General features: G+C 27.6%; 1 long non-coding RNA gene across 1 annotated transcript in view; it reads right to left on the bottom strand.

Annotated features, from left to right (window-relative positions):
- Positions 1-15,259, bottom strand: part of LOC129606959 (uncharacterized) — a 73,985-nt gene that overhangs the window by 28,870 nt on the left and 29,856 nt on the right. The window contains exon 2 of the long non-coding RNA XR_008696787.1: positions 925-982. This is a non-coding gene — a long non-coding RNA (uncharacterized LOC129606959). The remainder of the gene's footprint in view (positions 1-924; positions 983-15,259) is intronic.

Genomic DNA, 15,259 nt, shown 5'->3' with positions numbered 1-15,259 from the left:
GAATATAAAATTGTTTCTTCTATTTTTTCTGGTCCCTTATATATAAATTATCCAACTTGTTATTGTATTCTTGAAATTTATTATTATTATTCTGCTTATTTATCTATTGTTTTCGAAAATATTGTAAGAATGAAAAAGAAAAATATACAAGAAAATCTTAAAAATATTTAAAACGTACAAAATTCAGAATTCATTCATTCAGATAAGTTGATATCTTGTGCATATTGTATGTGAATGTATAGAGGCGTATAATTGTATGTAATACGTATAACAAGTATACATTAAAAGGATGTTGACTTCTTTTATCCTTGTAAGAGGGTAGAGAAATTGAATAAAGTCAATAAAACTTTAGAATACTTTAGAATTCCTCTTCCACTTCCATTTTAAATAAAGTTCCCGTACATTTCAATAATTTCGTTTATAAAAGTAATTTCTTGTTCTTTACTTATGTCTTATGAGAATTAAAATGATATTTAAATACAAAACTATTAAAACTAAACCCAATAGTCTTCTTGTAAATTATAATACATTTTGTAAATTAGGAATTGCATGGAACATTCATATTGCATTCTTTTCTAGTGGTTCTGAACATTTTTCAAATTGCGAAAGTTGATTATTGTTCCGCTCATTCGCACATTGCAAGTCTCTTTAAATTAAAAATGTAGCCAACTACATGTTGTCGAAATGAGGTAGAAGTTTCTGTTTTATAATATCACCATATTTCTTGCGTCAAATCAAACCAATGCGTCGAACAAAATATGACGGCAACCTGAATTTACTTTTTCAGTTTAAGTAATTTCAAAATTCTCGTGGGTAAGCGTGCGTAACCAAGTTTTGAATTAAGGCGTTACTTTCGTACTTAAAATTATGTGACGGCTTGCATTTTAGCTATTTAAAAAAATTAATAGTTGAAATCTGGCTTACCGTTAATCTGACGTTCAATACTTTATTTCCTTATTTGACAGAGGTGCGAAACAAAAATCTGAAAGAAAATTAAAAAAAAAAAACAATATTTAATAACAAAGTCTTGGATTTATTTGGAAATAGTTTTGAAATATTTAGCAATCAATAAAATTTATAGCATCTTGTTACTCTAGAAAAAAAAAACAACTTTAGTAAAGATAAAAAATTTTGTTAACTATAGAGCTTATTGTGCTGAAAATTTATTGAAATTCTGCTACGTCTAGGGAAGGGCGGAACGACGTATTCCCCTAAGACTGCAACACAGCAACTAAGATCAGAGTCAGACACATACCAGAAATGTTTTTAATGACTAATCAGACTCATATTATTGTAGATGAGAATCAACAAAAAATTGACAAGGCAACATGAGAAGGGGCACTAGAAGGGGCTTCTACTCTCGTCGCTTTTCTATTCTCTACGAAAAGGAACAGTAATTTTTAAAATCTATTGACGTAAAATTTTTTTTTAAGAATAAAAATCAATTGAAAGGTTCATTTTATAATCAAAATAATAATAATGCTTGTCTAATGAGCTCGCATGTATATGTTTTTATAGCCCTTACCTTAAAATTAATTTAATTTTTACAATTTTTCCAAAACAAAATTTTATTTTCTCTGATCTAAAATTAGCAACAAAGAAAATTACAGAATAAAAATAAATTTTTCAAAAATCAATTCGTGATGATTACAAAAAAAAAATCTCATTATTAAATTTGTAAAACTACAGTGAATTCTCAATATTTTGAACATTTTATTGATCAAAAAATTTACTTCAAGAATTACCTACAAAGAAAAATGAATTAAGTGTAACCTTTATTCTTTGGGAACCACAAAATTCGCAAATTTCTCATTCAAAAGCCTAAAATGTAACACAAATGAAATTAGAAAATTGTTCATTTCATCGAAACTCCGGAATAATATCTACCAAATATCAAGAAATTATTTTTCAATTTTTCTTTTCCAATAATGAACACAATAATTTTAAATTAAGAGCAATTGAAATTATATTTGAAATCTTCCAAAAAAGGGAAATTTTTTTTGCTTTGATTTCTTTGATCCTCTATTATAGATCAAAAGGATACAATTAAATTGAGTAAATCCCTATAATCAAAATATAAAATTTAATTTCTTAAAATTTTGTTCAATTCAATCTTTGTAAAAATTTTCCAAAAATCATAAAAATTGTGCAAAAAATTAGGCTTCTTCTAATGCTTTTGCAAGCACCAGGAATATTTTGCAAATAATTTGTGTTCAATTATCCTTTATATTATACACGAACTGGTGTATTCAGTTTTCATTAAAATTAATAACTACAATTTGGAATTAATTAATAAACTATAATTTAGCGAATTATTCATTTGATTAATGAAATCAAAAGAGATTCTCCAATTAACGTTTTGTTAGGCTCTACAATATTCTACAAAATTTGAATATTTTCAAGATTAATTGCAATTACCTTCGAGTTTAAAATGGTAGAGTACGTCAGATTTCATTTTATGACCAACATGACAATATTGAAAAATGTAAAATTTAAAATTTTTAAAATTTCAATCCTTTATTAATATTTTAAATATTTCCGTCAACAATTAAAAATTAAAAATGTAATCAATAATAACCATTGTTACACCATTCTATGCTGTATATGTAGAGACCATTAAGTGTGGAAAACCAATTTCCGGTATTATATTGCAACCAAATTATATAACCATAAAAACTCACTTCTAATTGAAATCAAATTGTTTATGCGATTCCTACACACAGAGTAAACCCACAATATATAAAAAATAACCAAATTTGTACAAACACAAATATTTGAATAAATCCTTTATCCTTGTACAATAAATTAACAATAACAACGTGTATAAATATAGAATTTATAATTTTTGAATATCCAAAAATAGTAGAGCAGTACATTAACCTTCAGTTTTTATTATTATTGTTAGTTTTCAGATTAAATTCTAAAAATAATTTTTTTATTTTAAATTAAAGTTAAATTTTTTGTTTTTAATGGAAGAGCTCCATGGAAGAGCGTTTAGTTACAATAATTTAAAATTCATGGAAAAAACAAAATTTATTCAAAAATAACGAGAAAAAAAAAGGACACTCACATGGGATCGACTGGTCAACTTTAATTAGTTTAAAAATTTATATTAAGTTTTCCATTATTAAATTCTACGTCCCATTTAAAAATATCAACCTTATTAGGAAACCCATAATAAAGATGCAAGAATAAGAAAGAACTGAATGAATTTTACAAAAGTATACAAGAGTTGTGCGAAAATAAAATATGTGTCAGACCGTAGACGTCATTTTAGCGGGTATATAAAATTTAAAATGACGTAATAATTTTATTTTAATGTGGTATACAATATTGTTATATTGTTTGAGCGAAATATGTGCAATTAAATGGCCTTCAAGATGGATTTTGCACAGAAAATTTTTATTCATTTAAATGCTTAAAAGCCTATTTATCTTACCTAGTCAAATGACTGTAGTCTGCCACAAAAAATAAGCTACCCGAACATTGATATGAAATACTTTCGCCTTCACAATTAATTTTCTGTTACACTAGCTAAATTACGTCTATTTGAGTAAGATATTTTGATGTGTATTAGATAATAAGAGAAAATTAAAAGAAATGTAATTAGTTTAAATTAAATATTCTTAAAAAGTTTCAGGAATTTAAAGCATTTTTTTAAGATTTAGCTTATAAAATTACATGTAACTCGTCTACATCATCATAAAGACCAGATATTAGCTGTACAAGATATAGTAATGATTTCATTCCTCTCGTAACCAACTCTTCCTCTCATATATTCTAAATTATAATGCCATATACTCGTATGTAGGGTTATAAATTTCTTAAATCACATTATTTTCGCTACTCTTCCAAATATCCTCCATAATGCTTAATTATATTGTATATGCTTAAAAATTCTAAAGTAAACACATAACACATGCACATATACACTCGCAGATCATTAAAAACTCATCTATATCCCACTATAAATCTCGCACCATTGACGTAGATATGACAATGTTCGTGTTATCATTGTCAACAAGAAATATCAAAAATGGAAGAATGTCAAAAAAAAGTTTCTACAACAATACTCCATTGTTATACCTTTCCTCCACATTTTAATAAGAATTATAATAACAACTTGAAATCACATTGAGACGGTACTTACAACCCAAAAAAAAAAAAATTGTGAGATAAAAATAAAATCCAAAATCACAACATTTTAAAAACCCTTACCATATTTTTAATGTTATATTGTTGACTCTCTGCTTTTGTTGTTGATTTTTTAACTTCTTTTTTTCTCTCTTTTTTTTTTTAATATAAATTTATAATTTGTTTTTAATTTCATTAAAAGGATCCCCATATAAACATGAATTAATTTGCGAAGAGAGAACTGAGGAAAAGAGACGATTTTAAATTTTGCAATAAAATTAAAAATGCACGTAAATTAAAAAAAAAAGAAATAACGTTCTTATATATTTTACAGTAAATTTACTACATATCCAACTATCCTCGTAAATACTGAGAGTTAATCTTGAATTATTTGAGTCGTTTTCCAGACCATTTTGGATTTAAGAATTTGTATTAATTACATACTTTGAGGCAGTTGGCCTATGTTTACTTCAATAAGCAGCATCCCGCTGTTTTGCACTGTTCGATAGCGTTGAAAATTTCATAACAGTATTTACAGTATTTTAGCTGTTAAGTCAAAGAGAGAGAGAGTGTTGTGTTATGTGTATTGAACTGTCAAAATCTAAATGCATGGGACACTGTTCTAAAAAAACAGAATCACTTCAATATTTTTGCAAATAGTCGAACAACTTTTCTTGTTTTGCAAGTCGTTTTCCTTTAATATTCTTAACAAAATTATGTAGTTTAAAAAATCTACTCGGCAACACTAATTCATGAGTTTTCATTATATTAATACTAGACTTTAAATGTAAATTTTATGCTGTATATGAACATAAAATTGAGCATTAAAAAAAAATTCCATATGTAATTTGACTATTATTTTCTACATTCTCTTTCTATCTCGTCTCTCTCTCTCTCTCTCTCTCTCCAGTATATTATGTGTTCTTTATTATATTATTTAAATTTTTCTTCTTATTTTTATTGTTGTTTTTTCTGTTTTGCTGGGGATGTGGTGAGACGGTAAATGTTTGGGACAAAATTGGGGTATACCATAAATAACTGAATTAATTTTGTTTTCATATATTTAATATTTACATACACATACAAACCTTACATGTTTAAAATTCTGTTATAAGTGTAGCCGTATATACTCAAAATATGGTTACGATTAAACCACATTCTGATTCTAACATACATTATAAATTATTTAGGTCATGAAAATTCAAAAAAAAAGCCCAAGTGAAGAGTAAGAGAAACTAAAATTCATCATTTCATTTATTGTAAATGGCATGGCATACTCCATAGTTCTTAGAACCGAAACAACAACGTTAAAAAGAAATAAAATTTTATTTAATTTTTAATTTATTCTGGGATTTAAATTAAGGATAATCTAATGTTAAATAAATTTCATGAACTGATCATGGTTCTTTACATTTTTTTTTTTTTTTAAGAACATTTTTGAATTGAAAAAAAAAACATGGAAATTGTGACCAGGGACACAGTATGAGAACATAAACCCATAATCAGGATAACTAAATCATATACAATATTTGCATTATAAACACACGTACCTTATGTCATATTAGGCAAGGACCTCCTTTTTAAAGAGATTATCTTTAGAATAATATTTTGCAGTCATTTTTTTATGAAAACTCTCTGTTCATTCTCTTTTCTTATTATTATGATTGTTAATAGCTAAAATGAAATTAAGTTCTTTAAATAAACAAAAGAAAAATTAAATGAAAAGTCGCGTTGTTTTTCCAAAAAAAAAAAAAAAAAACAGCGAAATTTGAAGGCAAAAAGATTTTTTTTTTAATAATCCAAAGTATTTACAAATATTTATTTTGAAATAAAGTTTGATATACACATTTTAACAAACAAGCGAGCAATATGAGAAAAATTGTTTTTATTGTAGAATGGAAAATGTTTTAGAATAGGTTCGGGCTGCCATCTTTGGGATATACCATAGTTATTCATGAAATGGATTCATGGTAATTCCAATATTACACTTTTTGAATATTTATTAGGCAAGAACACATGAAGATAATAAATTTCGAAAGTCATTTAACTGCTATACTAAGAAATTCTATTACCGAGAGAAACTGCTACAATCAATAACCATTGTAGTTATGCTGATTTTGAATTGTCAATTTAGTATTGACAATTATCCAGACATTTTTTCACTATATTTTCTCCGACCTTACATAAATTTTCGAATTCCTTCCTACTAATACGGAAAATTTGCAAAATCTCATACGGGCCAATAGGTAAAGATATTAAAAACCGATGTCAGCGTCGAATGCCGAGATTGAATAAAAACATAATGAACAGTTGATTTAAACCATTCCCTTTGTTAAGTAATCGATATGTTCATTCCTCCCTACACAAAATGAGAAAAGTAAAGACCCGCTTTCTAGATTTATCCCCCGTGAGATATTAAGTGAGTTATGCGAGTAATAAAAATTACGACATAAAAGAGAAATACATAGATTGTAACATGTTGATGTAAAAATAACGACGGCAATTGTGGGAGAAAACGTATTAAATGGAATTGTGTATGGATTAATATAAGAACGGTCTTGGAAATCGCATTACGAAATAGAACAGAATGATTCGATTTCCGAACTAAAACCTGAATAGTAGCCGAAGGTTGGATTCACCGAGCTATTGAATAACCGAGATACTGAAATATGCCGTTCTAATTCATTCCACGTAAAGGAATCATCATAAATGACTTGATTACACAGCCGAAACATTAAGGCTTAACAAAACTTGACACTCCGAACATTCTTACACACTCAATGCATTATAAATCAATGAATAAATTTACTATAGCAAATATACGTTCCGTGTGTACGTATATGAGTTTTAATAAAAAATTTTTCGAAAATAATATGAAAGCTGCGATTTATAAACTGACAAAAGAAGGATTTACGAAAAATCAGAGTTATTTAATAATAAAAAATAACAAGTTTTTTTTTAATTTGATTTTCATTTTTTTTTCTTTGTTGCCATATTTTCATTTTATTTGATATTATTAGAAAAAAATTTTTTTGGAAAAATAAACATTTGCCACGAATTTAACATCAACAGAGAAGAGTGCCTTTGCATATTAGAAAAGTTGTGTACTTCATTCCATAATCTCTTCTATGTATTTGGCAAATAAAGTAAGTCTATAAATTTTAATAATATATTTGACTTTAATATTATTAGAAAAATTATATAATTGACACAATACCTTATGTATAACATTATTGGAAGGGCGTTGTGGTGAATTACTGCATGAAATTTTGTGCTAAAATTAAGACTAATAACTCAAAATTGAACACGTCAAAATACGCAGGCATTATCAAAATTTATGAGAATTCAATATGATTGTACTAGTTTGGTATGAGCTATACGTTGACGCCTAACTAACATCGGAAAATCTTGTTTAAGTAAGCGCAGTATTAAAGTGTTTAAATCAACTAAAATAAAACACATTTAAGGCAGTTCTAATAAAATTCACTTTCATAACCTCAAATGTGTCAGCAAATCCAAAATTTAGAATTTGTGGTCACCCACTTAACATATTAAAATTTTCTATACTAACAGAGAAATTCGAAAAGTACAAAAAACAAAAACAATTTAAAATCACTGTCAACAAAATTAATTAGCCACTTATACTTAGTGGAGAGGAGAACCAAAAAAAAAAAAAAAAAACAGAATGAATGAAATTTTAATTTTCATAATTTAGCCATTTAAATTAAATCATGTGATTTGGTGATGGTTTCAATGTGGTTTTCTAATTTTATTCAAATTTTTATTGCACTCAATTTTTTTAGTGTTCTTATTGTTTTTTTTTTCTCTGTTTATTTTACATTATATAATTTAAATTATTTTTACCATAATTATGGGTTTAAAATTTTGATATTTAGTAAAATTATATAGTTTTTTCCAAGCCATAGCTAAACTGTTATGTTATAAGCCAGTGACCGAAAACGTATGTGATTCGCGGCTCATCTAAATTATTACTTTTATATTACAATTAATAATATAAGTCTTGAATTCACCTTCCGTGGATCATATCACTGGGATATTTTACTGCTACACTGCCTGGCATTTTAATGAAGGAAAAAAGTAACTCTTGGGGAATACACATATTTAAGACACTTTGAATTAAGCAAATTACATTCTTTTAGTGATAATACAAGATATTGATACTGATTTTTAATAAGCCGCAACACAATGCTATTTAAAATTTTCTGAGTCTTATCATAACAAGTGGTATTGGTCCGAACGACTGTTCATTCAGAATAACTGGCCAAATATTATACCTAATTTCTTTTGATATTAAAATATCTCGAATTCCCTAATCCAAAGATCTCCAAAATATTCAAATTTTAATTTAATGTTGACTTGCAATCAAAAAAATGTTGCGAGCCTCTGTTAGTCTGTTATTATAAACTATATTGTCACAATTTTTGTTGGAAATTTAATAACAAAATTTAAAGTAAATTTGAACATTTCATACCACACTAAATAAATTTTGAAATATTTGAAAGAGACGGACTCAGGCAAAATGGTTCCAAGTTGAATATCCTCAAGTTTACCTCAAACTCATAGTCAAGTTCATATGAAAAAGCTCAGTTTATGCCATAATGTACTGAAACCCACATGAAGATTACATTGTTATACCTACCCAAGATGCTAAGGGTTTGAAGAAGTTGGGGTCTTTCCATACCAATTTGGGGTCTTTCTACAGTCTGAAATAATGAAGATTCTGCATCTTCTGAGTTTCCTTCTGATACACTCCAGAGTACATAATTGAATAGCATTCAATAGCTAGGAATATTGATGGATAGTGTCCGGAGGCCTTTGTGATACTTATGCTTTCACTGTACCCACCTATCTACAATACTTCGTTGGTTTTTTGCCCCATCGGTAGAGAAAACTATAGTCCCAGGACCAAGTTACAGACTCTCTTCGTCACAGATCCACAACATAACGTCTTACTATGTTTTTCGCCTTCAACCTAAAGTCTAAGAGTAACTTCATTTTCAGATACTAAAATGATCACTAAGGTGATCAGGCTTTGGATCCCTGTATTGTTTTATTCGCAATGCTTCCTTCATAGCCTCCTTCATTTTAAGGCGGAGCCATTTATTGGCTTAAAGGACGATTATAATTTCAAGATTTCTTTGCGTATCTTATGATTAAAACCAAATTGTGTACACAAATACTCTAAATGTTTCCCATTACCTTCTTAATGATTCCATTATTAGCCATCAATTTTTTCATAACAATTATTATCATTGAGGTCAATTTAATCAAAATAAGAAAAAAAAAAAATTATTTTAAAAAAATTTAATTAAAATAAAAAAAAAAATGATAGAAAAAAATTTCTTGTCTTCCCTATTCAAAATTTAATCAAAATAAATTAATTTTATTTCTCTTTATGTGTGTATAGACGTTGCTCTAAAACAACAACTACATATACACATTATATTGCACTTTATACAAATAAGAGAGCATTGATATATAATATAAAAAGGAGAACAATAATTTCTCCAATTTAAATTCTTTCCGTCATATGCCATAATATTTTCCACTTCTTCTAATATTGCAGCTATTAGGAGTTGTTATATACGTATAACATGAAGATAGGTTAGGTGCTATACAATTATATATACATGCTATATTTACGTATACACCATGCTGTTCCCTATATAACCGTAATCTTTTATACGTGGCACAAAGTTATCCGCAATGAAAGAGAAGAGACACGGATCTATATACGCTGTTTTAAGCACAGTTGAACGCCTTTCCAGTCAAGTAATTCTTTGTTAAATTCCTTTAATTTTATCACCTAACATGATTTTCTTTTTTTTCTTCTTGTTTTCTTGCTATCTCTCTTTTTTTTACGGAAAGAATAAAATCCTTTTTATGTTTTTTTCTCATATTATTTTTTCCTTATATTCTCATTTTCTCAACTCCTCTTGATTTTTATATCCTGAAAGAGTTCATTTAATGGAAACATAAAGTAAAAAAAAAATAATTTGTCTTTATTTTCATAATGAATTGGAAGAAAGAGAAAAAAACTATATAGAATATTTAAGAATTTTCGAAACTTTATTTGAAAATTTTCTGCAAAAAAACAAAATTTTTTGTAAATTTGTCAAAACCGTGTATAACGAATAATTGCAATTTTTGAGTTGGCTGATTTTAAACTTTAATAATTTTAAATAATTTTCTCATTTTGTCTTACTATACCTATCGGAAGCTTCCAATATTGTCTAATCTGATTTTAGAACAATAAAAATTTTACAGTTGACTGATAGCTCACCCAATTGCTAACTAAAATTAACCAGAAACGAGGTTAAATTAGTCAAAAACTTTCCTAAACATTTAGTCTTGCCGAAATTTCAACAAAAATAACTGAATGAGGAAAATCAATACATTGCACCGTAATAACGCACCGTCAACATCATAGTCAGATAATCAAATGGATCGCCCAAATGCAAATTATGACACCATAATTGAGAAACTTTAAAATTTATCCAAGCAATCTGAAATTTACTCAAAATAATCTGAAATTATTTTATTATTAAAAAATAGTTAAACAAATAGACAGACAAATTCCAATTAGTCTTTAACTTAAAATAAAATAAAATTGAATCAAATCAATGGTTTATAAAGTAGCACTTTTCACTGGAATTTATACAAATTTGGTTACATGTATTTTCATACATGTAACCAAATTTGTATAAATTCTTAGCATACTTTTAGGATAAAGAAGAAAAAAAAATAAAAATGACCTTACCACAATGGCCGAATTCGATGATTAAGTATAAGTGAGTTAAGGTAAATAATTATATTTTTTGATAGCCTAAAACTAGGAGAAAAATTAAATCAAAAATTTTATAATCATATTTCAAATAACTGTTAATTTTAGTCGCCATTTTGTTTTTTCACTATAAATCTATGCTACACCACAGTAGAAGAAGCATGTACTTATGCAATTTCAAAAACAATTATGATTTCGAGGTCAATAAATGTGACAATTTTATTATTTTGTGGAGCTATAATTTTAGAAGGGGGGAAGATGTGTAAAAATTTTCTTCTGGAGAAATAAGTTACTTGTAAAGATCTATTTATATATTAAATTGCAGCTTTCTATCTTAAAGAATGTAAAAGTTTTGTAAACAAATACCCGGATAACCGTACAGATGGACGAACTGATTGAAACTAAGAAGCACATATTACCGTAACAACAAAATTGATGACAAAAATAAAAATTTTCTTTCTTATTAAAACTTTTAAACGAAACAAAAATGATATGAGGCTTTTATTATTATTTTTACTCCTCTTGTATATTCCAAATAAATATAAAAAAAGTTATATCTGACATTGGTGTGACAGGCACGAGTCAGAAAAAATAAAACTAAATAAAAAACAAAACAATAAACACAGACAAAACTTAAATATCTTATTAAAAGGTATTCAAACTATATGAGATCAGAAGAGAATTGAGATGAGTAAAATAATAAAATACACAGGAAACAACAAAAACAACACGAAATTTTTACAAGCTCACAACATCAACTTATATACCAATAAATATATTTTCTCATATACTAGTATGAGCACATACACACTCCACTTTTAATATTATAAAATAAATGAAAAGAAAAATGTATTTATAAAAATATAAAAGGATTTTTATTAAAGGATTAATTTGTATAAGAATCAAGATAAAAGACTGAAGTAGGCTCAGACTTAATATACACAAGTCTATAGACAACATACAAGGTGTAAGTACTTTTGTTTTGATTTCCTATTTTTATTTTAATTTTTCTTATGCCTCATAAATACAAATATTAAATTCCTGGAACCGTTTACCACTATATGCCTATTGTTAGGGAATAGCAGTGATAGAATCATTGACAAGAAAAATTCTATACTCACTGTACAAATTGCCTACACTTTCGCGTTTTATTTAAGCAGTAAGATGAAAGATGACAGATGACAGCGGACAGATGACAAATGACAGATGAAAAATGACAGGTAATAGTTGACACGTGACAGCTGACAGGTGACAGGACAGATGACAGATGAAACATGATACGTAAGAGGTGACAGGTGACAAATGAAAGATGGCAGGTAACAGATGACAAGTGACAGGTGACACGTGACAGGTGAAAGGTGAAAGATGAAAGCTGACAGGTGATAAGTGACAAATGGCAGATGATAGGTGACAGATGACAGTTTAATTAAAGTAATACAAATCAAGCTCTTGTATAACAAATTTTTTTCTTTTCATTCCTTAACTATTTTACTTTTTGTTTGCATTTCTGATTAGAGTTATCACCTATTCATAAAAGCCTTCTCATACATTGCATATCTAGTAACAAAAGAGGAAAGTTAAGTATTGTGAATGAAAAGTAAAAAAAAAAAGGTAAGAGTTTACTTGTAATTTTTATTTTAGTAAATTTTCCCTATAGAATTCCTAACTGTTTGCTACTGAAAAGTAATATTGATGGCATTAATGACGCTGCTGATGATGGTGAAAGTAAAAAAAAAAACTAGACGTTTATGCAGTGCTTTTAATAAAACATTGAACTTTTCATATAAGCATAGTGTTTCACAATTAATGCTTTGTAACTTTAAATCAAAGAGCATTCAATTTAACAATTTTTAAATTCGAATTAATTATTTTATTATTTACTGTTATTCTAAGAAAACAAGCATAACTTGCACAAAACCGTCATTCGTACGTTAAATGGAATAAATTTATTGTCAATTATTGGGATGAAAATAAAAATTTTTAGGTTAAAAGTGATTTTACGGCCTTGTACTGTAATTTCAAAAATAATTTGTTAAAATCCTATTGAATTTTAATTGCAAATAGAGTAAAAGAAATTATAAGTCTTAATGGTTGATTACAAAGGCTCCATGTTTAAATCTTAAATAATCAAATTTGAATTAATTGAAGAAATTTACTAGATTTACTAGAAATTTACTAGAAAAAGAAAACTCTTAAAGTTTTGATTCTACTATATTGCCTCTATTATGTCTGTTTCTGTAGAACAATCAATAACCAAGAGGGTCCACTAAGAATCTGTCGATCTCTTCTATTTTAAACTTTTTGCATTAAGAAATTGTTATACTTTATCAAAAATCGAATTCAGCCCGATAACATCGAATAACTTGGGTTCAAAAAATAGCTAGAATATTCGGGTCTTGCTACTCCCATGAATTTTTTTAATAAATCGCTTTTATTTTAAATGAATTCGATAAAATTCTTTCCTTATTTTTTGAATAAATTAAATTTTATACCAGTTTACTATTTTTTCAAAAAAATATTTTCTTTAAAATATAAAATTATAATATTTTTTGTTTATTTCATTTAAATAGGTCACAAAACTTTTATATGGGGTGCCTATAATCAGTATAGGGGAAAAAAAAGAAATTGATACGTTATGTATAATGAAAAAACTTTTAATTTTAGAACAATTTCCAAAAGTTTTAATAAGGTTTCAAATTTTTTTCAAATTAAAGTTTACAAAAAAAAAAACTTTTGACACCAAAAATAAACAAAAATGACACTGAGTACAAAATTTCTACGAATTCATTATCATTTTTAATTTAATCCTGATTATCCTGATAAATTATAGGTACCTAATTTTCGATTTTTAAAAAATTTTGTACAAACAGGTGAAAAAACAAAACATAAAAATTTCTATAAGACTTCTATTTTGAATAACTTCATACCAAAGGGTGTTTTTCATACAAGCAGCTTTCCAGACAGACGATTTTTTTAATTTTATCCGTTTTTTATCCAGACTGCGTTCCAGATAAAATTCACACATTCTAATAAACGCATAGTAATTTTACAAATTTGGATGGAAATTTCTTCATGCAACTGCAGAACAGATGGATGACGTAATCAAAGGAACGAGTTAAAGGCAGAAAAATTCATTAAAAAAATTTTTCTCCTCGAACTGGACTCGAACCAGTGACCTACCGCTTTCTAGGCGGACGCTCTACCAACTGAGCTACAGAGGCATGAAGAAATTGCCGACGAAATATTCTCTACATTGCTTATACTGTAATTCACATGATTACTAAGTATTTGTTTTGTTTACATTGATTGCTACATACAATCTACTATTGAAACACACAATAACAAGAACATATATATTTATAGGATTGTGCCTATTGCACTAATTAAATTTCCAAATTTGCATGAAGAAATTTCCATTAAGATAAATTAGTAGTGTAATAAGCACATTCTTATTAATTCGCAACTATGATGTTGTATTAGTAAAATTCATAATTTACAAATTTGGACTAAACCTGTGATTCTTTATACTATTATTATTCAAATCACAAAATTGTAAATTTAATTTTAACTTTACAAAATTAACTAAAACAGCTTTAATTAAGATCATTATACCCTGCACTTCGTGAAGGGTATATTAACTTTGGTATGGAGTTTGTAACTACTTGAAGGAGTCATCTGCGGTATGGACATATATATATATTCTTGCTCAGCGTAAAATTCTGCGTTGATTTAGACATGTCCGTCCGTCCGTCCGTCCGTCTGTCCGTCCGTCCGTCCGTCCGTCCGTCCGTCCGTCCGTCCGATCGCACGATAACTCAAAAACGAATAATGCAATCGACACCAAACTTTCACAAGTTGTTTCTTTTGTGCCAAGGACGAACCCTATTGTTATTGGACCAATTCGGACAACGGGTTCGGGTAGCTGCCATACAACTCAAAGAGTTTATTTTCATTATTTCAAAAACTAATAAAGGTACAAATATAGAATTTTGTATACATGTGTCCAATTATATTCTACATATGCTCTAAAAATTTTAATGAGATAGCTGCACCGGTTCGGGTGGCTGCCATACAACTCCAAAAGTAAATTTTTTATATTCGGCAAAATAATAAAGTCAGATTCATGAAACTTGGCAGTCGTGTGTCCAATTATAGGTCAAAGATATTTCTGAAGTTTTGGTGGAATTGCTTGACAGGTTCGAGCAGCTCCCATACAAGTCCAAAAGCTTATTTTCAATATTTGGAAAAATAATAAAGTCAGATTCATGAAACTTGGCAGTTGTGTGTCCAATTATATGTCAAAGATATTTGTGAAGTTTT

Source organism: Condylostylus longicornis, unplaced genomic scaffold, assembly GCF_029603195.1.
Source record: "Condylostylus longicornis isolate FDR11 unplaced genomic scaffold, ASM2960319v2 ptg000022l, whole genome shotgun sequence".
Lineage (NCBI taxonomy): Eukaryota > Metazoa > Arthropoda > Insecta > Diptera > Dolichopodidae > Condylostylus > Condylostylus longicornis.
The sequence above is the reverse complement of the archived record's forward strand: the minus strand, read 5'-3'. Positions and strand labels throughout refer to the sequence as shown.